Below are 24,232 nucleotides of genomic sequence, written 5' to 3'. Positions count from 1 at the left end.
TTAATGAAAGGATGTAATCATGTCATGTCTTCAGAGAAACTAACTAGCTTCAGATAAAAATTAAAAAATAAAGTGACAGAGTGCTTTGCTCCACTCCTGCAGAATTAAGCCTCAATGAAAAGGGAAAAAAAAAAAAAAAGAAAAATCCAAAAACAAATATGCATCAGTTCAGAAGTCCTGCAACTGTTGCCAGGCTGCCAGCAGCTGCTGTTCCTCTCCGATCCTCTGCAGCTTAGATGTGTGGTCTTGCCTAGAATCCCTTAATTGAGTAGTAACACCAACACCATTTTGGTTCCAACTGTGCTGAACTACTGAATGAACCTTTTTTCAACAATTTTAAAATCATTTAACCACATACAGCAACACATCCAGATACAGGTGCTATCAAAATAAATATAAAAATAGTTACCAAACTTACAATTTACAATGATTTAATTAATTTCAAGCCTGATTTTATGCTTCTGCTGCTCTGTAACTCCGTGTCACGCAATGACATGCGTGACCCTTTTAAAGTTCCCCATCGCTGGATTATACTTTATTCTGGATTAATTTGACCTTCAACAAGGTTTTCTTTCTACAATCACCTCCAAATCAAAGCTGTACAATTTTCTCTTTTTCAAACTGTGTTGCAAAATTGCAGACATTTCTGATCCATTTGTAATTGGCGTGTGTACTGCAAAAACTAACAAAATAGTGAAAGCAGAAAAGCATTAAATCACAGCCTTTTGTGTCTAATTTAACAGGTGCACATCCAGGCTGTGGGTCAGAACCTGATAATAAACAGCCGGTCTTTTAATTGCAGAAATGACTCCGGTCCCACTTTCCTCAAATATGTTTGTGTCAGCGCCGAACTTTAATTTGTAGCTTTGTTACTGTGCACGTACAGACTGTTCGTGGGTTTTTAATGGAAATACATTTCGATCGGATGGGACATTTTTTTTCGATGTGAGCGAAAATCAGTGATACAAAATCCGTTATATCCAGTGTTTATTACATTGAAAATAATATAAAAACTATGGGACTTTTGTTGCCCGATTTATACGACTGAGTTTTACTGTACACAGGACTGAACAACAAATTTACCTCACTAAACTTTGATGTTGAAGTCGGCTTCCATCCCACAGAGCTAACTTTATTTTCCCAAATTTTTCTGCTGTTTGGATCTGAAGGGGTTCTGTACATCTTGAAGCCCATGCTGTGTATTTGTGCCTCCAAACGCACAACAATCTGGCCTTTTCAGGGAATTAAAAACAAAAAAGCTGGATTTCCCCGCAGACACATTAACAGCAAACGCTATTTTGAACCCACAATGGAACCACGAGTCACGTGACCTTTTTTTTGGACTCACCCTGTCATAACTCAAAGGACTCAAGTACAGCCCCACCCCTACCCCCCACTCCAGTTCGCTCATGAATTCCTCATGTTGGAAGTTGCTAAGAGAACATTCAGAGGGTCACACAACAGCAGTGATGGTTCTGGGAGAGTACCGGAAGGAGCCTTGTTGTCTCGCCAAATTTAAGTAATTCAAAATCCAGGCGTGATACCCTGTGAGTGAAGAGTGCCACCTAGCAAACATCACAATCGAGCGATTTCCCTCGCAATTGCTGTTGGCAGGCTGTTGCAGGCCAGTGAGAGCGGACCCTACAGGGAACGGAACTTTGCTTTTTAAAAGTGTTCTGTAAACATGGAATTGCCCTCAATAATCCTGTCTGTAAAGACTTGGATTTGACGGCTGCAAACCACACTATTAGTCTCTGCAACGACACTAATCAACTATGATGTCATAAGGCAATAATGTAGGATCCCTTTGATCTCACAATAGAAAACAATAGTAAATTCAGAAGGAAAATAAAGTATCAACTGCAGCTGTACTCCCTCTCTTCTGCGTATGTATGACAGGTTTTTAAAAAAAAAATATTTTGCATCTTCTGTCCAGACATTTTACAAGAGTTTGGTCCATTTATTGTCACTTCACAGTTCAGCAGCAAACAAATCTGCTTTAATTTAATGATTCCTGAGAAAAATAGATAATTTGTAATGAAATAGACAACAAAAAGTCATTTTTCCCCAGTTTGTCTCTAATTAAGAGGCTTATGTTTGTCCTGACAGAAACCTGAACCTTCCCCATCAGACGGCCTTAATGGTTGTGTTTTTGTTTGCTGAATGATCATGAATGCGTCTGCAGCGTAATCAGCGAGATCTCCTGAAGATGGCCACTCCACCAATCACAACCCGCCATCTATCTTGAGTTTGTCACATCTGTAAGTGTCCTGGATTGACGCACACCTGAAGATGAGCAGACAAAAATATTTTTCATGAATTAAAAAAAAGGTTTATGAGAAGACGTGCACATAACTGGTGCTCAGGTGCGTGTGTGCACTAAAAAAAAATGTGCAGGAGAAAACAAAGGGAGGCACTTTTCCTGCAATCTGTTTGCTGCTGTGCATCATTAATTTTTTTAGCACACACAAACACACCTGAGCACCAGTTATGTGCAAGTCTGTTTCTGAGCAGTGTTGGGAGTAACGGTCAGCATATGCTGGCTAAATCGTCAAGGTGCTACACCATATCGCCCTCCAGTGGATGCTGCAGTAACCTTTTTCAAATGCCAAGTACAACTTCCCCAGTTATTTTGATGAAAGTAACAGAACCGTGTCACTCATGACAATTCAGAGACAGCAATATTAATTACTTTGAAATAACTAACTAGTGATCTATATTACATTTTGGAAGTTACTTGCCCAACACTGTTCCATTTCACCTGAGAGCGCCACACATTGGTCAAAGCCGTGCACAATTTAGACAGCATGTTTTCCCACTCACCCTTTGAGTCGGACTGCGTTATCTTTAAGATGGCCACGCTACACTTATAGCATACTTGTTCCAGTTCGTGCTCGCACCGAATCATCTGACACCAGACTCAAGCGGTTCACACAGGAGTTTAAAACGTGCACACGTCCCAGGAAGAACTGAACCATCTCAGGAAGTGTTCGTGTTGAAGCACCCTGCCTGATATGTGCCATCTACACCGAGCTCATTCTGGTCCGTTCATGGAGACAATTAGCTTCTTTCAAGGAAGCGTGAACATGCATTCAAACACTGGTGTGGATCAAACAAACCCACTGTTTTGTCTGATGTTGGTTCAGTCTGGGTCCAAATGGACTGTGATACATGTCATATCCACGTTCTGCAGATTGTGTCAAAAAGACACTGTAGAATGTGTTGATTTACTCAACTCTGCACAGCCTGCAAGAGAGAAGAGAAAAAAGTTTAGTGAAGTTCCTTGAGAAAGCCTCGTACACAAAGTGTGTAATATTTTGCACATTTGGGTTTTGGGGTCATGCTGAGTCGATGCACATCAGTGGAATCTGTTGTGATGACAACAGCCTGCTAAAACGCACATCAGGTGGTGAAAGTGTTGAGTAAACTACTTACAGAGAAAACATTTATCCATCTCGACACAGAAGAATCCAAAAACGTACAAGCACATCAACAGGTTTCTGAAGCTGCTGTTTGAAAGGAAAAGCACTTTAGTCCCAGAAGAACTTCGTTTTAGTCGTTGCATGTTTTTTTTCCTCCAGGTTTAGGCCTGTTATCCTGCAATTCTTTCATTAAATACTTGAAAACTGATTTGGGAGTATTGACGTTTTAGTGCCCCCCATTTGTTTCCAGTGCAATGACTCCCTCAATCTAAAGATGCTTTCAGACCTGCCCCCAGCTGGTCCATTTACTTAAACTCTTCTTTTACAGAAAAGTGAAGATGCTTCTATGGTGTGGCCCCCAAATGAACCGTGAGATGGTTCACTTTAATTCAACATGCTAACTGCCTTCATGTGCTGGTTAGAGAAGAAAAAAAAAAAAAAAAAAATCAGACTGCACACAACTTAATGCTACTAACCAACTGGAGTTGTGGCAGAAGTTACCTGGTGAAAGCAAACTGACCTTTGTGTAACAATACTCACATAATAAGTCTGATCCACTGATCATCGTACTGGGCTCTTTAATAGATGATGAGAGAGCAGCCAGTCTGAGGCTCCTCGAAGTGGCATCAAGTTCTCTTCCTGGAAAACATGAAAGGACTAAAAACTCTCTTGTCCGTGAAAATTCACCAGCTGCTGTTACATTCATCCTGCATCATCTGGGCTTCAGAAGACAAACATCCACATCTTTGACGACAACCTCAATCACCCTGTTTTCTTAGAAAACATCTCCATCTCTGAAGCTTCTTGCTCCACATGGGAGTCATTTGAAATCAAACAGGGAGCTCCAGTAGATTAAAGAGCATTTATGACTGACTGATGGAAGTCTACATGATTCCCCACGAAGATACTTCAATCTGCCATTTCTGACGCTTCTTCCACTCTGGACCAGCATGGGAAGTTATTCAGTCGTGCAATTATACTGACAGAGTTCAAGAGTGTTGATCTTATGTTACTTATAACAAATCAAAGCTCTTTTTGTTGTTTGTTTGTGTACTGTGTGTCATACTCTGCATTCTTGGATTTTGCGTTTGGACTCATCCAGCTGGTGCTGCAGGTCCCACACGATCTCTTTGTATTTACTGTAGCGCTCATGAACCACGTCCCTCTGCCGCTGTGACTCCTGAAGACAAAACGTAGCGTTAAAAACCAAATGGAGGTACCAGTTCTTTTGGTTTTTAACCAGTTCTTTTATATATATATATATATATATATATATATAAAAAAAATCCTCCCTGGGGAAGGAAGACCACCTGGAGGTCTTTGAAGTTGTCCATCAGGCACTTTCTTTCTGGGAGTGAATCCATATGCTCCAAGGCTATTCTTGTGTTCTACAACATACAGTGCGCAAGATTAAAAAAAAAAAAAAAAAAAACTTTAAAAATATTAACACACAAAACTTGCAGCCTGTGATGAAGTATTCTTCAGCTGTTTGTTACATTGAGATAACTGGATCTATAAATAAAACGGCCACAGACCGTTTATGTTCTGCACAGATCTGTGCTCCAGGAATATATTTACTTTGCACTACAACACTCAGTTTGATACTCATCGTGTGAATCAAAGGTACTTCTGGATCGTGTCCTGCATAATGTAAAACTACTCAAGTCTACTGTTGAGCCGTAACGGTGCTGAGCAGAAGAAGCCCAGAGAGTTTCATGTTCTGCTCCATAAGATCAGGACTGTTATTAACAGTACAGTACTTGATTGTATAGACTGAGTGGAGATTTATTCACTGCATCTTACAACTGGGTAAGTTGTAAGCAGACGTTAACTTCAACATTTTACAAGGCAATTTCTTGAATGGAACTTACCTTCTCTATATCCAAGACACGATCCTGGAAAGACACAAACTAAAATATTAGTAAAAACTGCCACAATTTCTGAAAAAGCCCCTTAGAACAAGCAGAATGTAAGAAACTAAAATGAGCAACACAGGAAGGAAGCTGTGCTCATAAAACTGATTTTTCCCCTCAAATGACGCTTAGTGTTTGACAGTTTGCTGCTACAAGTAGCCCACTGTGGGACAAGGGTTTTGTTTCTTGATCAACTTTCTTACACTTTTAGGGTGTCCCTTCCTTTTCCCCCTAATTCACAGCTCAGCTGGGTCTGATTAACGGAGGATGAGTGGTGACAGGTACAATTAAGCAGCCACACATAGCATCCTGGTAACCAACACTAGAGTTCAAGTGATCAGCTGCTTAGAAATACTTCTGTAGTGTGCAATCTAAGGTGTGTGTTAAACTTTAAAGACTTGTGTGTGCCCTACCTGTCTCTGCTACTTCTTAAGAGCTGTTTGATTCAAGTGTCAGATTACCTGGTGAAACATCTGACTAATGCTGACCTGAAGATGTCTCATATCCTCTTCTTTCCTGTGAATCTTCTCAAGTAGCTCTGGAAGGACAACACAGAGAGAAAGAGTTGCTCTTGCACAACACTGGATGTGTCCATACATATGATTGAAGGGTATTGCTTTAACTACGACCTCTTTGGAGGCTTTGCCAAATGTGCAAAAGTTTGTGATCCAAAATTCATGAAGTTAAAATTCAATTGGGACTATATTTGAATACAGAAATAAAGTAAACCAATCCTGAGCGATCAAAATATTGAATAAAAAGCTCAAAGTTACAGAACAAAAAGTCTACTAGCACCGTTTTGCTGCATTTAAACCAAGATGAATCAGACTAAGACACCTGTGGAAAGATGTGGACAAAGACACCAGTTACAAGTTATGGAAGACTGTAGAAACTCATGTCATGGTTTAAAATCCTGCAAGGCCGCACATACACAAGATGACTGTCAATCTCCCTCAGTCTGGGATTCCATGCAAGATCTCACTTTGTGGGGTAAGGATGACTGAGAAAGCTAATAACAACACAGGAGGACCTGGTAAATGATCTGAAGAGAGCTGGGACCACAGTCAAAGATTACTTTAGTAACACATGATGCTGTCATGGTTTAAAATCCTGCAGGGCAGCAAGGTCCCCATGTGCTCAAGATGGCACATCTGACAGTCATGTGCTCAAGCCAGCACATGTTCAGGCCTGTTTGAAGTTCAACAGTGACCATCTGGATGACCCAGAGGAGGCATGGGAGAAGGTCATGTGGTCAGATGAGACCAGAATAGAGCTTTTTGGAATCACCTCCACTTACCATGTTTAGAGGATGAGAACAACCCCAAGAAAACCATCCCAACCGTGAAGCATGGGGGTGGAAACATCATACTCTGGGGGTGCTCTTCTGCAAAGGGGACAGGACGACTGCACCGTATTGAAGGGAGGATGGATGGGGTCATGTACTGTGAGATTTTGGCAAACAACCTTCCCTCAGTAAGAGCATTGAAGATGGGTCATGGCTGGGTCTTCAGCATGACAATGACCCCAAACACACAGCCAGGGCAACTAAGGAGGGGCTCCGTAAGAAGCATTTCAAGGTCCTGGAGAGACCTGGCCAGTCTCCAGACCTGAACTCAATAGAAAATCTTTGGAGGGAGCTGAAACTCCAAACCTGAAAGATTTGGAGAAGATCTATATGGAGGAGTGGACCAAAATCCCTGTTGCAGTGTGTGCAAACCTGGTGAAAAACTACAGGAAACATGTGACCTCTGTAATTGCAAACAAAGGCTAATGTACCAAATATTAACAGGTGTTCAAATGCTTATTTGCAGCAGTAAACATACAAATTATTTAAAAAAAATCATACAGTGACTTCTGGATTTTTTTTTTCTTTTTTTTAAGATTATGTCTCTCACAGTGGACATGCACCTAAGATGAAAATTTCAGACCCCTCCATGATTTCTAAGTGGGAGAACTTGCAAAATTGCAGGGTGTTCAAATACTTATATTCCTCACTGTAGCTGTCGGGTATTTAGTGACTTGGATACCCCAACTGAACGAAGATTGACTACAAATATTTTAAGTGTGCTGACAACTAACCATGTCAGTCAAACACTGTGTCTTTTACGATGCAATAACTTAACCACACTCCAAAGTTCTGTCCGGCAGCTTAGGAAAGGTCAACTGCCGGCGGGACGAGGCTTCGGTAGGATTAGCACTTCAGCCGCCATAAAAAAGTCACAGCACAAAAAGTAGAATTCTCATTTCTACACTCTAGTAACTCTACAGATACCTTCCACTGGAGTGAAGCGGTGCTATGAAGCAGATTTTGGGGAAGCTGTTTGGCGTCTCTCTCTGAAAAGAAACCAAAGATGAGCACCGCGGTTCTTTCCTTTAGAGGTTCATGACTGGTGTCGGCTGCACGACAGCGGAGGCTCATTAGGAGAATTCACGTATTCAGAAGTGATGTCGTCCTTTGGTGTGACTAAAGAACTCCAGTGGAGCTCATCTACCTTTGTTCTCAGTGTAGAAGGAGTGCATCTGCTTCTCCTGTTGGTGCAGCCTCTGCAGCAGAGCAGTCTGCTCTGAATCCCAGCTCTGCTGGATGGCCTTCAATTGATCTCTGGTCTGCTGGTTCTGCTTCTGAAAGCGCCGTTCCTTCAATTCACGCTCCCGCACCTCCTCACACAGCCAGCGCAACTTCGTCTGCTCAGTAAAAAATAATATTGAAAGTACTGGAGTCCATCCTCATAAAAAAAACCAAAAAAAAAAAAAACATGGCTTAACAGAACTGTTCATTCTAAATAATCATTTGACAGTAAGAGCAGTTTGCATTCAGGTGGACTTCCATCGAGAGTGTTGTCGAAACAAACGTTACTACTATCGCTGTGTAATCTCATCCTGCGTTCAGTCGAGTCCTGACGTTGGAAAATCTTGTTTGGAGTGATTGTCAAATCTTACAGACTCCCATGTGGGATGCAAACAAACATTTATTGGCAGATAAATCTATTGCAGGTCTACTGTGCTGTCAGAAAGTAAGTGGCATACTTTGAGGGAGTAAAAAAATAAATGCAGTAAGGTGCAGATCGTCAGTGCCTCATGTTATCTGAAGATGTACCAGTAAACAATCACCTGCTAAATTGGCTGTTCAAACTGTTCTTTATAATTAGGCAAATCATACAGCTGTGAAGATTAAACTGCTAACAAGGGAGCCAATTATCACTTCTTGTGCAAATTCACAGGAACACTTTAAGAGCAGATATAGGAAACATTTTCATCATAACCCATAAATCACTGGCACAGTCATAATTACATTTTGTGCTGTAAATCGTAAGATTATTCTTGGAAGAAGCCATTATTTCCAAAGAGGAGGATACCAATAAGACATTAAATCATTAATCCATCCTCAGATCTGACCACTGCTGCTTGTCGGCAGCAATAAAAAAAATTTGCCATGTGTAAAATGTGCCGCTCTTAATCACGTCGCTGCTTACTGTAAACCGTTGTTTCATTACTAATACGAGTGCATTTATTCTTAAAACAAACTGTTGTTTTGCAAAATCCAAATCTGAGCTCCACGTCAGCACAACAAAAATACTGTATTTTGTGTTCAGGTAATCACAAGATAGTAAGAATACTCCTGAGAGTAAAATACCTTCGTCTCCGCTAGCCAGCAGCGAGGGTCTTTCACCAGTCCTGGGTTCTGGGAGGCGGTCTGTTATAACAGGAATGAAAGAGTTGAGCATTGCTGATCGTGCAAATAATTAAAGAAACTGTGCAAATGCAAGAAACAATCACTATGTTATTGTGGCAAGTTATTCTCGGGGGGGGGGGGGGGGGGGGTGTTTTGGTCAGGGGATGAAAAACACTTTCACTTCTTCCAGTGACGCAGACCGAACTGTCCCCCTAAAAACTGGTCCCCCCGATGACAAGGTTCACGGATTATCACCCGTTCTGCTCCAAACTGCCTCCATTCATCATCTATCCAGTGAGACATCTGAAGCTTTAGTACAACATCATTTCCACATAAATTCAGCACTATTTCATCATAAAAGGCCAGCAGAAGCGATCAGAGCGCCGCAGCTAGATGAGCTGCTAGCTGATGTGTCACGGAATTTTCACCTCGTTTCTGCTTAAACTGACTTTCAGAATGATTTAAGAGGTTTTACCTTTCTCATTAACGGTTTTAATAATCCCATTCATCCATTTATGCTTTGGATGAAAAGACTCCGAACGGTCCGAAATGACGCTATGCGCAGATGCAAAAGGTGGAGTGATTTTTAGGGGCGGACCGTTTCTGTCTGTGACACTGGTGCAGTTACAAAGTTTGTCCTTTGAACAACAACAAAAACGGTCCAGAACAGACAGTAAAAAGGTATATGAATATTACATGCATCATTTTTTTTTATTTTTTTTTTAGACTTGAGACAAATTTGAGATCGTTTCTTCTGAAATCAGGTTATAATTAGCATACATACAGGCTGGCTGTCATGGAAGTTGATCTGACTACTATGCAAACAAACTGCACAGAGTGCACAAGTTAAATCAGGCGGAGAAGCTCTGGTTTCCGTTTGCTGCAGTGATATTTACCCTTGTTTACACACAAACCATTTTTTTTTTTTATTTTTGAATGTTGTGATTTGCGGTCAAGCATTTTTTTCAACGTCACTCAAAATCTGAATTTTGAAGTTGTTGCCACAAAAGCTCAAAGTGCAGCAGTGCTGCGTGGAGACGGTCGTCTGGGAGCGCTGAACGGCGAGGTTGATAACATTTACACATCTCTCACCTGAATCACAGGCAGAGGGATACCGCGGCAGCGCGGCTTTAACAAGTTGGAGCTCAATATTATGAACGCGAAGAAGTTCATCCATTTCAAGTTATGCGTGTTTCAGGAGGCACGCAGATGTGGCCGTTGTTTGTCGTTTTCATCTCATGCTGTAGAAGGGAGATGACACCACACCAGAGCGCCAACTTCTTCATTCCTACATTAACTACCACGACGGTTCTTTGTGATCCCTGTTTCAGAAATGCCGCGGGTGACATTCTGGAGAAGAGGAAGGATGCCATTACCAGGTAACAAACCTAATACAGCCCTTAACTGTTAATGATTGTGCTCATTAAGCCAATCAGGACAGTTTGACTTCTTCTCAACATGACAGATTACAGATGAGGCGAGATGTTGGCCGGCGCGTCTGTGGCACTGCTGGGCCAGATTGGGAAATCTATCCAACCAGATAAGAGCTGGCTGGTTTATTAGCCTCAAGCAGCAGAGGAAAACTACTTTCCACCGTGAAGGGAGAGAGAGAGAGTGTGTGTGTCCGATGTGTTAATTTGCCTTTAAGGCTGTGGGTGTTTCCAGTAGCCAATATGCGTTTAAATTAGGTTTTACCACGAGGCTACTGCAGTAACTTCTACTTCCTGCAAGTCATGTATAATCCTCAGACCAGTGTGTGTGATAAGTTCGACCTTGTGGCTCGACAGTTTTGCGACAAACGTCAGTGCTTGCAAAGAAAAGAGACAAACCCCACTGAGATCATAATTGTGAGAAGACAGATTTACAGACGACGACTTAAACAGATCGAAGACCTGCAGTTTGTGTTCACTGTTCGGTCCAAACTGCGACAGGCTGAGTCCAGCTCCTCGTCCACGGAGGAGAGGAGCGCCGCTTGTTCCGACTCCATCTGCAAGACCTTTTCCTCAGCTTGACGAGCTCCTCGCTCACTTAACCTCGTCTGTAGAAAACACGAATGTAAATCAGCAGCTGTGTCACACTTGCTCTCTGTTTCAGGTCCGAATCCTAAACAAGGACCGATGCATTTTCATTCATGAAACCTGAAGATACTTTTAAGACGATGCGGCGCTTACTTATCATCCTGTTTGAGGAGCTGGTACTTTCTGTGAAGGCGGGCGTGTGCTTCCTCCTTCGTCTTCAGCTGCAGAGTCAGCTTATTACACTCATCCTTCATCCTGTCCAACTTGACACTCAAGACACCACACAGTTCCTTGTCTGAGGCCGCAGTGTCCTGGTGGAGAGGACGTTTGTTTTAAGGCCAGACAGAAAAAAGTAAAGATTCTTGTATCACAGCCTACAGATTTTTACACTTAGTGAATGGATGTGCAAAAAAAAAAAAAAAAAAAAAAAAGGCAGGGACAAAAATGGAAGAAAATGCAAAGCTGTGAGTAGAAGTGGGAGAAAAAAAAAAGTTAGACTGAACCAAAACAGCGAGAGCACAAGCAAGCTGGAATATTTTAAGCTTTTGACAGCTGACCGCATGAAAATTGCAGTACAAGCTTCTGGCTACGCAATATGAATACTGGATGGGCTTCTTAGGGACGCCTACGACCCCCGCAGGCTAGTACGTAAAAACATTTCAAACATTCTTGTCTCACTCTGAAATGACAATTACAATGAATGATGTCATTAATGTCATTCAGCATGGCTAATGGGCTAAACGCTATCATATCAGCGAGGCCCGTGCCCCCATTAGAAACAGTGTACCCATGAGGTCTTGTCCCTGCAGAGAGTGAGCGAGCAGGGGAGCTGCATCAAATCCCCATCTGTACTGCTGCCTTGAGACGTTTGAGGCCTGATATCAGGGTTTTTAAAATATTCAAGCTCCGAGGTTTGGAATGGCCGAGATTTGCAGAACGCCACACACCATTAAGAGCTCAGTTATCCTCAGACTCAAAGGACAGACTCAGTCAACGAGCGAAATTACAAGAAATGAGAATTACATACGTCTCGCTGAGTTGGAAATGCACCAGATGTTTAGTAGCTGAGGCATGTTACCCTGTGCTACATCTGAACTACACACCACTGAGTCCAGATTTTTATTGGTGTGTTGCACTCAGATTTGTGCTGCAGCGTGAAAAATGTATGACCTTGACAACCTGAGACAAATGACTGCAAGTCTGAGTTCAAGACCCTGACCTCAACTTCCCTGAGGTGTGCCTGCATTTCATCCCGCTCCTGACTGCGCAGCTTGAGCACATCCTGCAGCTGTCGCTCCTTCCTTGCTATGCTGTCCTCCATCGTCACGTTCATTGCTCAGTTCTTGCTGATGCACCTCTCGCTCAAGCTGCAATTGCTGCCTCAGTGAGGCGCTTTCTCCTGCACTGCTGTCAGTTTGGTCCGTAGTTCCGAGACGTTCTTCTGGAACTCATTCCTGGAGTTCTCCTCCTCGGATAGACGCTGGACAAGCTGGGCGTGAGCAGACGTCATGTCCTTCAAGGCGGCCTGGAGCTCAGACTGGACGTCTTTGTCTTTTTGACAGCGAAGACGTTGAGCTTCTGCTTTCCTCCAGCCTTTGGTTCTCCTCCTTCAGTCTTTCCTGGAGGATGGAGCGTGACACCGGGTCTCTTCTTCTAAAGCTGCTGAGGCATCTTTCACCTACAATTAGAAGAAACACGCTCAAAAACAGTTTGATCTGCTGTTGCCGACCTTGCCTAGTAGTGCAGGTATGAGGGGGTTCCAGGAAAAAAAAACAAAAAAAAATCTCAATAAGTGCTTATGGTTGGCAACGACTGGTAATCTGCTCTGCATTCAGACTGACAAAGCGTTTGTGATTAAGAGCAATCAAATCAGTGCATATTGCAAATGTGCTGCAAGGTTTTCGGTCTGAATGAAGGAAAAACCTTGCAGCATGTTTTCAATATACTGGTTGCATGGGGGTCAACAGGTCTTATATTTCTTTTGAATCCATGGTGTTATTTTCTTGTCGGACATTCCCACCATGCCCACACCTCCTGGAGTTGTCGCTCCAGCGTTAAATGGCGCTGCCGGGTCTTGTTGAGCTCCACGTCCTTACGATGGAGCTCTTCCTCACGCTGAGCCAGACGGCTTAAAATTTCAGCCAGCTCCCGACGGGCTGCCTCGGCCTGCTGGCTCAACACCTTCAGCTGGGCCCGAGCGCTCTCCTGCTCTCTGGTGGCCTGTGGGCAAAAGTGAGAGAAAGAGTAAAATGAAGAATGACAAATGAGGAGGGGGGGGGGGGCATATAAAGAGGACTTCTAACAATAATTAGAGCAAGAGACAGGGTGACAGAGAGACGGAGTCAGAGGAACACATGCAGCAGCAGCTCTTACACTGATAGGAAAACGCTAGCACTCAGCTCCCTGATAAGGTACAATGGTCAGGTCTGTTCCAGGCAGATTGCTTCTAATACTCCAGCTTTGACTGGAATTTGCAAAGACTTTGCAGCAGCTCAGCGCCTAATCATTTAATTGAGCACTTCATTCTCTCCCCAAATTCATTAAGAGGGCAGAAATGATTTTGTAATCAATTCACATCACGTTGCATCTGCCAGGTGGGGGGGGGGGGGGGGGGGGGGGGGGGGGGTGTCTGTGTGTCGCCTGTGAGCTGAAACGCTGCTGACTGCAAGCTTGGAGGTGACTCATTCTGTTCAAAAGCAAATGACTGCCAACTGATTTACAAGCTATATTAATAGTCACCATATAATTACACACTGTCACACACACATTTCACTGCATATTTTGTTTATATTTAGGCCTTTTAATCAGACACTGGCAGAGATCGTTCCAGTCGACTGCGAATAATAATTAACTATCTTTATGATCGAGAAACAATGCATTTTTTTGTTCGAGTTTAAATGCACCATTAAGATCGCAGACACAAATTCAAGTCAGTGCCGCAGCTTTTGGGAAGAGGTTTGTTGTAAATGTATATTTGGAATATCGTGTGATTACAAAGACATTTATGTGAGATGACCTTACGGAGACTGGTACACATCTGTAAGCTGTTCACACCTTTAAAAAAAAAAAAAAAAAAGTGTGAAGTGTCCAAACATTCCTACTGCAGAAGAATGTAAGATATATCCGCCTTTATCAATTTAATCAATTAAAAATTTACAAACTTCACTTTCAGATTTAAGACAAAGAAAAAGCCTGTCTGGCACATGGACGCAAGTTCTTATCACTCCATAAGAAAAAAATATAATTTCAACAAATTCCAATTACAAATGCAAAGCACAGTATTTTACATGTGATATAAAATGAAAGATACAAATAACTGTATATTTCTCTGCATAACTCGAATGCCATTTATTACATTCCGCTCATCTGAGAGTAGATTCTTTGGACAGTTCACCCAGATCCAAACTCCAGCTCTGTTTTCCAAAGATATTCCAGTAATGGAAATACATGGACTCATTTGACACTTAAAAAAAAAAAAAAAAAAATGCACATTTCCACAGTCGGGCCAACAACTAACACAGCTTCTAAACGTGGACTAAAGGTCTGAGAGCGGCACAGGTTTAGCTTTTCGTGATCTCGTAGGGGGGGTTTTGAAATAGGAGGGAAGCGGCAAAGACACAGTGAGGCGCAGGGGCTTGAACGTGTCTGCACGTTAAGGTCATATTAATTATCACCTGTGTTGCCTGAAGGATGTTTCATGTGTAGCGGGTGTCAGGGAAAACGTCTCATATGATAATTAATATCACAATATTTATATGCAGCCATGTTCAAGCTGATTTCCGCCTGCAGAGTGATGCGTTGGTTTTTTTTCTTTCATGTTTTTTCTTGTCAATTTGCAAGTTTAATTTACACATTTTAATGTAGAAAATTGTACCACCACTACCCCTCCCCCCAGGGAAATTACTGTCTGCTCAATTTTTCTTTAGAATACAATGTCCCTAAAACACCTCCATAGACTGAACCTCTCATCACAAAATCCTGAAACGACACTTCCTGTACTTTTGACGTATTAATGACAATAACAAAAACAAACCCCAGCATAATCATGAGCTCTGCCTGTTTTCATTTGGTGGAGGTAATGAGATCTGAACAGCATCCAAACATTTTGCAGGGTGGCGGGGTGTCAGTTTCTGCAGATCTCCTGTGCGTCGAGGATGAAGACGCACTTTGGCTGATGCTTACTTTCGCACACAACCTCCTGCCGGAGTTGAGAACTAAATTTCTGTCCAACAGAGGGGACATAATTTGAGCACTGAATTTTTCAGACCACACTGTTAAATCACTGATAAGGAAACGCACCACACAGTGTCAGAGGCTCGGCAGTCTTCTCTTGCTCTGCCAGCTGACTAGCTGCTACCCAGAACGATTTAGAGAGAAGGACTGGGAGCTGACAAGGACAGCTGATGGGTATTTGTGCTGCAGTTGCTCAAAAATGCCAAGCGATAGAGTCATTTTGCTGCACGGAGGCCTGTTAAGTTTTTGCTGGAATTTGTTGATGTCAGACTAACTGGAGCAACCTCGTGTGTCAACACAGAACCACAGAGTGGCGGACGAGCAAGTATTTCCATAAAATAACGTGTGGTCTTGCTCATTTCCACCCTCTGCACCATCAATATCTTCACAGAGCGTGGTCGACTCAGTGAAGTCACTTGACTCAGTGATTACAACGCTCCACCGTTAAAAGAAACATCGTCTGAAACGTTAAAACGGATTTTAGCAATGAAGAAACACACATGACTGTGAGTGAAAGCTGTGATTTTGCAGCTTACAGCGTTTTACAGCGTTAACTGTCTCAGCCAACCTGCACGGCCTTCTCACTGTGGAACTGAGCGTGGGACTTTGCCTCCTCCAGCTCCTTCTGCTGTCTCATGCACTTTGCCCGCCACTGCCGCACGGCAGTCTGGGCCCTGGTCTTCAGCTCCTCTCGGCTCCTCGTGCTCTCCTGTAGTAAGGCCTCCGCCTCTCTCTTCTCTGCCTGCTCCCGACTCTGAAATGACGGTAGAATGTGAATAAAAAAAAAAAAACCTATCATGTTCCTGCAAGTTACACATATTTCATACAAATATCTTGTCACTGTGCTAATACGAGTATTTAAGGCACCGTAGAAGTTAGATTAATTTTGTCCAGACACTGTTTTATGAATAAACAATCAAGTTACACAAGTTAAGCAGCAAGTGCAGCTCAATGCACAACACAAATACAGCCGACAATAACTAAACAGACTGTACAAATTTGATTAATACAAACCAATTCTCTTGTAAATTGTAAGGGACCAATTACATTATATTGTCTAATAACCAACTTCCAAATATAAATATTTAAAAGGGGAAATGTGCTTCCTTATTTTAACTTAATTTGTATTTAAAAGGGGAAATGTGCTTCCTTATTTTAACTTAATTTGTATTTATTTAGAACTATCAGTTATTCTGCAATTTTTCAGCTTGAAACTCAAAAAAGTTAATGAAGTGGGTTGCACACTTTATATTACCATATTTTCCAGAGTATAAATTGTAATTTATTTTATATTTTTCTAGCTTGGAAGGCCCTGTAAATTATACTGTGATGCACCTTATATACAGAAAAATCAGGCTTTTATTATTAGTAGTTATTTATGATTGTTAACAACAATTAATATAAAGTATCTCAAATTACTTTTGTCAAGGTGGTACTCTGTCAATGAGTGACTCACTTTAAGTCACTCATTGAGAGTGATGTTTTACTGTACTGTTTAAGTTCTGACAGTGTGATTAAACAGGTTCCACATATGACGGAACCGATTCCTGTTCCTTAATGTTGAAGATGGTAAATTTGCTGCTTATAAGGAGTAAAACAAATTCTCTGCCTCTAGTAGAATCAGAAGAATACCATAGTACCATTGAAATGCAGCTTCTTATTTTCTATTTAAATTTTTGGTATAATTTCTTTGCATCATGTTGAACCACATCCTGAGGAATTGCATCACAAATACGTATCAAATCACATTCAATCGGGAACAGGGGTGAATTGTATCGCTGGTAGTGTATCGAGATGTGTGCTGAATCGTTGTCAGTGATGAGATTCACATGCCTAATCCAAACGGAAGAAAAATATTATATCGAGTGCAGTGAACACTTAAACTTAGTGCATGTGAAATTGCATGAATTGTAATGTCCAAGAATGAAGAAACATTACACACGTAATAATAATAAAAAAAAAAAAAAATACCTTCTTTGGAGTCCTGTATTTTAATGATGAATCATCTAACCAAATACCTGAATCTCCTTCAGCTGTTCGCACAATCGTAGGTGCTGTTGTTCACGTCGCGCCAACTCTGACAACAGTTCCTGATGAGCAGAGAAAAGTTGGAGAAGCTGATGCGAGACTTACAAACTGAAAAATAAATAAAAACACAGAAAACTGATTTGAGGTGAGGGTTGCACACAGGAAAGGTTAGAAAGTCAGAGAAAAGAATGGTGCAATTTGAACCAAAAAAAATGAACAAGATAAAAGAACCGAAAAGATAAAGAGGAAAAGCAGGAGTTGAAAACAGCACAGTTATGTCGAAGGAGGAAGAGACGGTTGACATCCAGAGTACAAATGGAATATCATTCTACAAATATTCATCATATCCACAAGAAAAACTCTAACCCCTTTGAAGTTTCTAGTTTGAGGTTAATGTAACAACAATGTACTTTTAAGTCATCTGACACTAATTAGTCATATTTATAAGAACTCGGCCACGGGAAATCTGCTATTGTACTTCATTTTTGAAACACTTCCAACATGCATTTTGATCTTGACAGTAAAAAAAGGCAACCCAGGTGATAAATGCAAACGCCCACATAGCAATATGGTAAGCGTGGGATTTTAAACACATTTCCAGTTGACTGAAAAGACACAAATGGGAGAAATGTGAAAATGCTTAAATACGCATTAATGACCTTGAATACACCCACGCTGCACGAGGTCTTTGCTTTTTGTATTTTATTTTATGTTATGAAACATTTTTATGTTTCATAACAGTGATGGAAGTGACACACTGTACCAGTGTGAGGAGGATAAACAGCTAATCTCTTATTTGTGCTGTCACTTCTGACAATTTTAAGAGATCAAGTGACATGGGTTTGACAGGGGGACGGGTATATTCAAGGGAGAGACACTAACAATCAACTAGTAAACCTGGTCTGGGTGGAGGCGCCAACATGCGCATACAGTCAGAAATCTGTCTATCTTGTGGTTGTCTAGACACACACAGAATGTTTTCTTTCATCTGTGTAATTATTCTCTCTGTGGAGGATGCCAAAACACTGACTTGCGCCTTCGTTCCATCTTGAACTGATCATTCTAATGTCTTAATTTCTGATTAGCCACACTAGCAGCAAAGGTTTGCTAGTAGAGTTCTAACCAAGAGAAGAAAGTTTGACCATATTACCCTGATTTGACCTGCCTTCATTGGCTTCCATACAAAATCCTGCATGGACTTGAACCTCCTATTTAGCAGAGGTAATTAAACCTTATGTTCCGGCCCATACTCTGCATTCTTGAGATGCAGAATTACTGTATGTTCTATGGGTCAAGAAGAAGTTAGCAGGTCAGAGAGCTTTTCTGTGGAATCACCTGCCTGCTTAAACAGCCTGATTCTGTGGAGTTACTTAAATCCACATTAAATACCCATCTGTTCTCACAATTAACATCAGCTTAATTGTACTGAATCGTTGGAGAGAAAGACATCCAAATTCTGGGCAATATTGGTGAAACAAAGGACAGAGTTGCCAGCGAACATGTTAGTATTTTGTCTGCTTGCTGTTCTAAGATGGTGTTACTGTGAACTCTTCATTCTGGCTGATTAAATTCTGCTTTGTTGTGAAGCTGCTGATGAAAACACTATGCACTCCAGTTAGGTGACCCCCCCCCCCTTTTTTTTTTTGCAATATATATTTAGATTTACACTGAAATCCTAATGCATCCACAATTTCCATAAATGATTTGCAGAGGGGATCAGAAGGCTTTTTATATGAACGTTAAAGTCACCAATGATCGAATGTTATCTGCTCTCGTTGACAAGTTCAAATTCATCTAAGAATTCAGAATATGGGCTAGGAGGCCTATATACAGTGACAAAGTAATACGGCTGATTTTTATTCTTCTGACCAGATGCTCAAACGAGTTATATTTGTGACACCCAACTGCTAATAAGCTAAACCTAGATTCATAAATAAGAGCTACACCCCCGCCTTGCTTCGCATCACGAGGGACATGACTAAATGTATATGCTGGTGGGCAGGCCTCATTTAAGGGGAGGACAGCTGTAGGTTTAAGCCAGGTTTCACATAACCCAATCATATCTAAGTGATGATCAATAATTAATCATTAATCAACAATGATTTTGAGGACAGTGATCTTACGTTAATGAGACCCAGTCTAAGGACCTCAGTGGGGTTGACAGTTGAGCTGTTTGGGTTTAGGGGTGGTTCCAGAATGGCATAATAAGATGCCTAGAAGTAGGTTTAGGTTTGAGACATTCCACACGCATTGTAGGTAGCAGACATGAAATCTTTGATATTGCTGGAACAACCATTGGGCCATCCTCAATTTCAACATGACCCAATATAGTAACGGGTATTAAGTATGCAAAGCATATCCTACTATCATTTTTATGGACACGTCTACGGGAGCAGGCGACAGTCTCAACTTGTTGAAATTCCCTCCCTGGCAGATAAACTGCACTATCACCATAGTGGATTTTCTGCACTAAGCTAATGGATTCCACATCCACATTTGTCATAAGCCTTGCAGGGTCTCTAATCACCTGCTCCGTGGCCTGCTGTAGATTTGCCATGTTTGCCACAAGTTGCCATGTAATCCCTATGGAATGACGCGTTATGGTGCCAAGCCACACAGCGCGATACGATGGGTGAATGAAGCGAAGCGATTTTGAGCGATTGGCGCATTTGTGGCGTGATATTGCGTCACGTTGCCCTCCTTCCCAAGTTGAAAATCTGAACTTCGCGCCGCAATGACTGATCAGGGGCTGAATATGTAGTGATGTGGTGATGTCTGAAGTTTGACTGAGTTGGATGTGAACATGTCCTGTTTCTATGTCCCTTTTGTCCTTTATTTCACAATTATGACAGAGTTTGGGGGAAGAGCGAGCAGCAGCCCAGCAGGAGCGGAGTTTTTTTTTCTTTTTCACATGCGCGTGCGAGCAAATCATCCGAAGATTATTTAATTACACAGATGTATAATAAAGCAAATGGTGACTGGTTTCTAAACACAATTATGAGTTTTTTGGGGAAGAGAGAGCAGCAGCCCCAAAGCAAGCAGCGGATTTTTATTTTTTTTTGTTTACATGTGCGTGCATGAACGGGAAACGTCTCTCATAGAAAGCTGAAAGCGGCCGTCATCCAGACGCAGCTCATAATGATACTCCCCGAACTGGGAACGTCTCATGACTTTTGTCAGCTTTCCACACAACTCGCTCCATGTGATCCAAGGTCCGTCAATGTTAACTTGACGGACAACTGGAGCCGGCAAGTGGAATGGAAGCGCCTCCTATTTGATGACGCACTGGGGCGAGTTTTCGCAGCGCAAGTTGAGTGACACACCAGGTGATGGTGGCACGTCTGGTCATGCCTGGTGTGAACGCGGCATTACACTTGGTAGACTGGCCTTAAAGACTTTGTGGAGTGAACAAGATTTTAACCCACAACTTCTCAATCACTAACCCAACACCTCTAACAGGACCACAAGTAACCTGCATGATTAAGTTTACTTTTGTAGCCCTTATAGCTTTTCACTTGATATGTTGGGCTTAAAAGATTCTGTTGCATGAACATTTGAACCCACAACTTTCCCATCACTAGCCAAGCATCTCTCACATAGGGCCACGGGTCCCACACATGCAAACTTGCTTTCGTAGTTCATATATCATTTCACTTGCTACATTAATATAAAGATTTTGTGGCATGAACCAGATTTGAACCCTTATCACAAACGCAGCTCCTCTAACATCCTGCACAGTTACACCTACTTTTGCAGCTCTTACTTCTTTTTGCTTGATATGTTCATCTTCAAAACTTCCAACCTCCACACATTAGCAGAAGAAAAATGTGGTACAGGGAGACACTAACAGGAAGTGAAAAAAGGAAATGTCAAATATCACACTTCTTGGATCAAAGCTTCCTGGATTGACAGATGAGATCCCATGGATGTTTTGGTGAAACTTTTGTATTTCTTCATAATTCTTGTAAATAAAGTCCAAGATATATTCAGTGACTTAGAAATGTTCATTTCCATCCCGTTGTCTGAAGAAAACTGGCAATAAAACTGATTATTTACAGGTGTTATCAAATTTTACAGATATCTTTAAAAAAAAACACACAATGTTGACAAACTGGAAATATACAAAGTTTTCACCTCTTTTTTCTTGTGGATTCAAAATTTGTTAGAAGTCTGGACTCAAACCAACATCAAAACATTCAGGAAGTCTTTCTAAGTCACACAAATGTGGTGCCAAGTTTATTCCTCTGCTTATAAATGACATGTTTTTGAACACAACCTCAGTGGAAAGCCTGACATGCAGGGAAGTTGTGTTTTTTGGCCAAGTATTTTTCACTGGGCGCAAGAAGCAAATTAGCAAGTGAGTCTCTCAGGTGGCCATCTGCAGCTGAAGAATGACACGGCACAGAAACTGTTCAGCTTTTTTTTTTTTACTGCTGTTATCCATGTGAATAAGATGTGGAAATTCCCCCCCCACGTACCAAAATTAAAAAAAAAAAAAAAAAAATTACAATAAAGCCTACAAACACTAACCAATTTGTAGACTGATGTTCCTGGTGGATATAGTGTCCTATCATCCATGTCCAGTATATAATCCGTCCATTTTCTGTACCTGCTTCCTCAAAGGGTGATGTTGGCTTAGAGATCCATGCACAGTGATAATTCATGTGCTGGAACAGCCTTTTCTCCGTGACACAATGATATCCAGCAAAGTTTCAGGGGTGTGTCTCCCATTATTTAGCAATAACACTAAGTCCCCTTTGGCTATTCCTGGGGGGTTTTTTCCCCACTCGGGGCATCCACAACAGAGGTGGACCTACATGTTGATTTGGCACAGATACGTTAATGGAACACAGCAGAAAGATTTTCACGGTTTAAAGACATTTTAACGCTGTTGGACCTGGAATTGAGCAGTGTGTTTAATGAAAGGATGTAATCATGTCATGTCTTCAGAGAAACTAACTAGCTTCAGATAAAAATTAAAAAATAAAGTGACAGAGTGCTTTGCTCCACTCCTGCAGAATTAAGCCTCAATGAAAAGGGAAAAAAAAAAAAAAGAAAAATCCAAAAACAAATATGCATCAGTTCAGAAGTCCTGCAACTGTTGCCAGGCTGCCAGCAGCTGCTGTTCCTCTCCGATCCTCTGCAGCTTAGATGTGTGGTCTTGCCTAGAATCCCTTAATTGAGTAGTAACACCAACACCATTTTGGTTCCAACTGTGCTGAACTACTGAATGAACCTTTTTTCAACAATTTTAAAATCATTTAACCACATACAGCAACACATCCAGATACAGGTGCTATCAAAATAAATATAAAAAATAGTTACCAAACTTACAATTTACAATGATTTAATTAATTTCAAGCCTGATTTTATGCTTCTGCTGCTCTGTAACTCCGTGTCACGCAATGAGCATGCGTGACCCTTTAAAGTTCCCCATCGCTGGATTATACTTTATTCTGGATTAATTTGACCTTCAACAAGGTTTTCTTTCTACAATCACCTGCCAAATCAAAGCTGTACAATTTTCTCTTTTTCAAACCTGTGTTGCAAAATTGCAGGACATTTCTGATCCATTTGTAATTGGCGTGTGTACTGCAAAAAACTAACAAAATAGTGACAGCAGAAAAGCATTAAATCACAGCCTTTTGTGTCTAATTTAACAGGTGCACATCCAGGCTGTGGGTCAGAACTGATAATAAACAGCCGGTCTTTTAATGCAGAAATGACCTCCGGTCCCCACTTTCCTCAAATATGTTTGTGTCAGCGCCGAACTTTAATTTGTAGCTTTGTTACTGTGCACGTACAGACTGTTCGTGGGTTTTTAATGGAATACATTTCGATCGGATGGGACATTTTTTTTTTTCGATGTGAGCGAAAATCAGTGATACAAATCCGTTATATCCGTGTTTATTACATTGAACATAATATAAAACTATGGGACTTTGTTGCTCCGATTTATACGACTGAGTTTTACTGTACACAGGACTGAACAACAAATTTACCCTCACTAAACTTTGATGTTGAAGTCGGCTTCCATCCCACAGAGCTAACTTTATTTTCCCAATTTTTCTGCTGTTTGGATCTGAAGGGGTTCTGTACATCTTGAAGCCCATGCTGTGTATTTGTGCCTCCAAACGCACAACAATCTGGCCTTTTCAGGGAATTAAAAACAAAAAGCTGGATTTCCCCGCAGACACATTAACAGCAAACGCTCTTTTGAACCCACAATGGAACCACGAGTCACGTGACCTTTTTTTTGGACTCACCCTGTCATAACTCAAAGGGACTCAAGTACAGCCCCACCCCTACCCCCCCACTCCAGTTCGCTCATGAATTCCTCATGTTGGAAGTTGCTAAGAGAACATTCAGAGGGTCACACAACAGCAGTGATGGTTCTGGGAGAGTACCGGAAGGAGCCTTGTTGTCTCGCCAAATTTAAGTAATTCAAATCCAGGCGTGATACCCTGTGAGTGAAGAGTGCCACCTAGCAAACATCACAATCGAGCGATTTCCCTCGCAATTGCTGTTGGCAGGCTGTTGCAGGGCCAGTGAGAGCGGACCCTACAGGGAACGGAACTTTGCTTTTTAAAAGTGTTCTGTAAACATGGAATTGCCCTCAATAATCCTGTCTGTAAAGACTTGGATTTGACGGCTGCAAACCCACACTATTAGTCTCTGCAACGACACTAATCAACTATGATGTCATAAGGCAATAATGTAGGATCCCTTTGATCTCACAATAGAAAACAATAGTAAATTCAGAAGGAAAATAAAGTATCAACTGCAGCTGTACTCCCTCTCTTCTGCGTATGTATGACAGGTTTTTAAAAAAAAATATTTTGCATCTTCTGTCCAGACATTTTACAAGAGTTTGGTCCATTTATTGTCACTTCACAGTTCAGCAGCAAACAAATCTGCTTTAATTTAATGATTCCTGAGAAAAAT

General features: G+C 41.5%; 1 long non-coding RNA gene and 1 pseudogene across 1 annotated transcript; both read right to left on the bottom strand.

The window, feature by feature from the left end:
* Positions 1-1,950: 1,950 nt before the first annotated feature.
* Positions 1,951-4,054, bottom strand: LOC117502994. The gene is made up of 4 exons (XR_004558449.1): positions 3,963-4,054; positions 3,436-3,509; positions 2,824-3,246; positions 1,951-2,286 (listed from the first exon to the last, which is right to left on the bottom strand). It is a non-coding gene; the product is annotated as an uncharacterized LOC117502994 (long non-coding RNA).
* Positions 4,055-4,325: 271 nt separating this feature from the next.
* On the bottom strand, positions 4,326-21,865 carry LOC117502780 (annotated as a pseudogene).
* Between the last annotated feature and the right edge of the window lie 2,367 nt (positions 21,866-24,232).

The sequence above is a fragment of the Thalassophryne amazonica genome, chromosome 21 (genome assembly GCF_902500255.1).
Source record: "Thalassophryne amazonica chromosome 21, fThaAma1.1, whole genome shotgun sequence".
NCBI lineage: Eukaryota > Metazoa > Chordata > Actinopteri > Batrachoidiformes > Batrachoididae > Thalassophryne > Thalassophryne amazonica.
The sequence above is the reverse complement of the archived record's forward strand: the minus strand, read 5'-3'. Positions and strand labels throughout refer to the sequence as shown.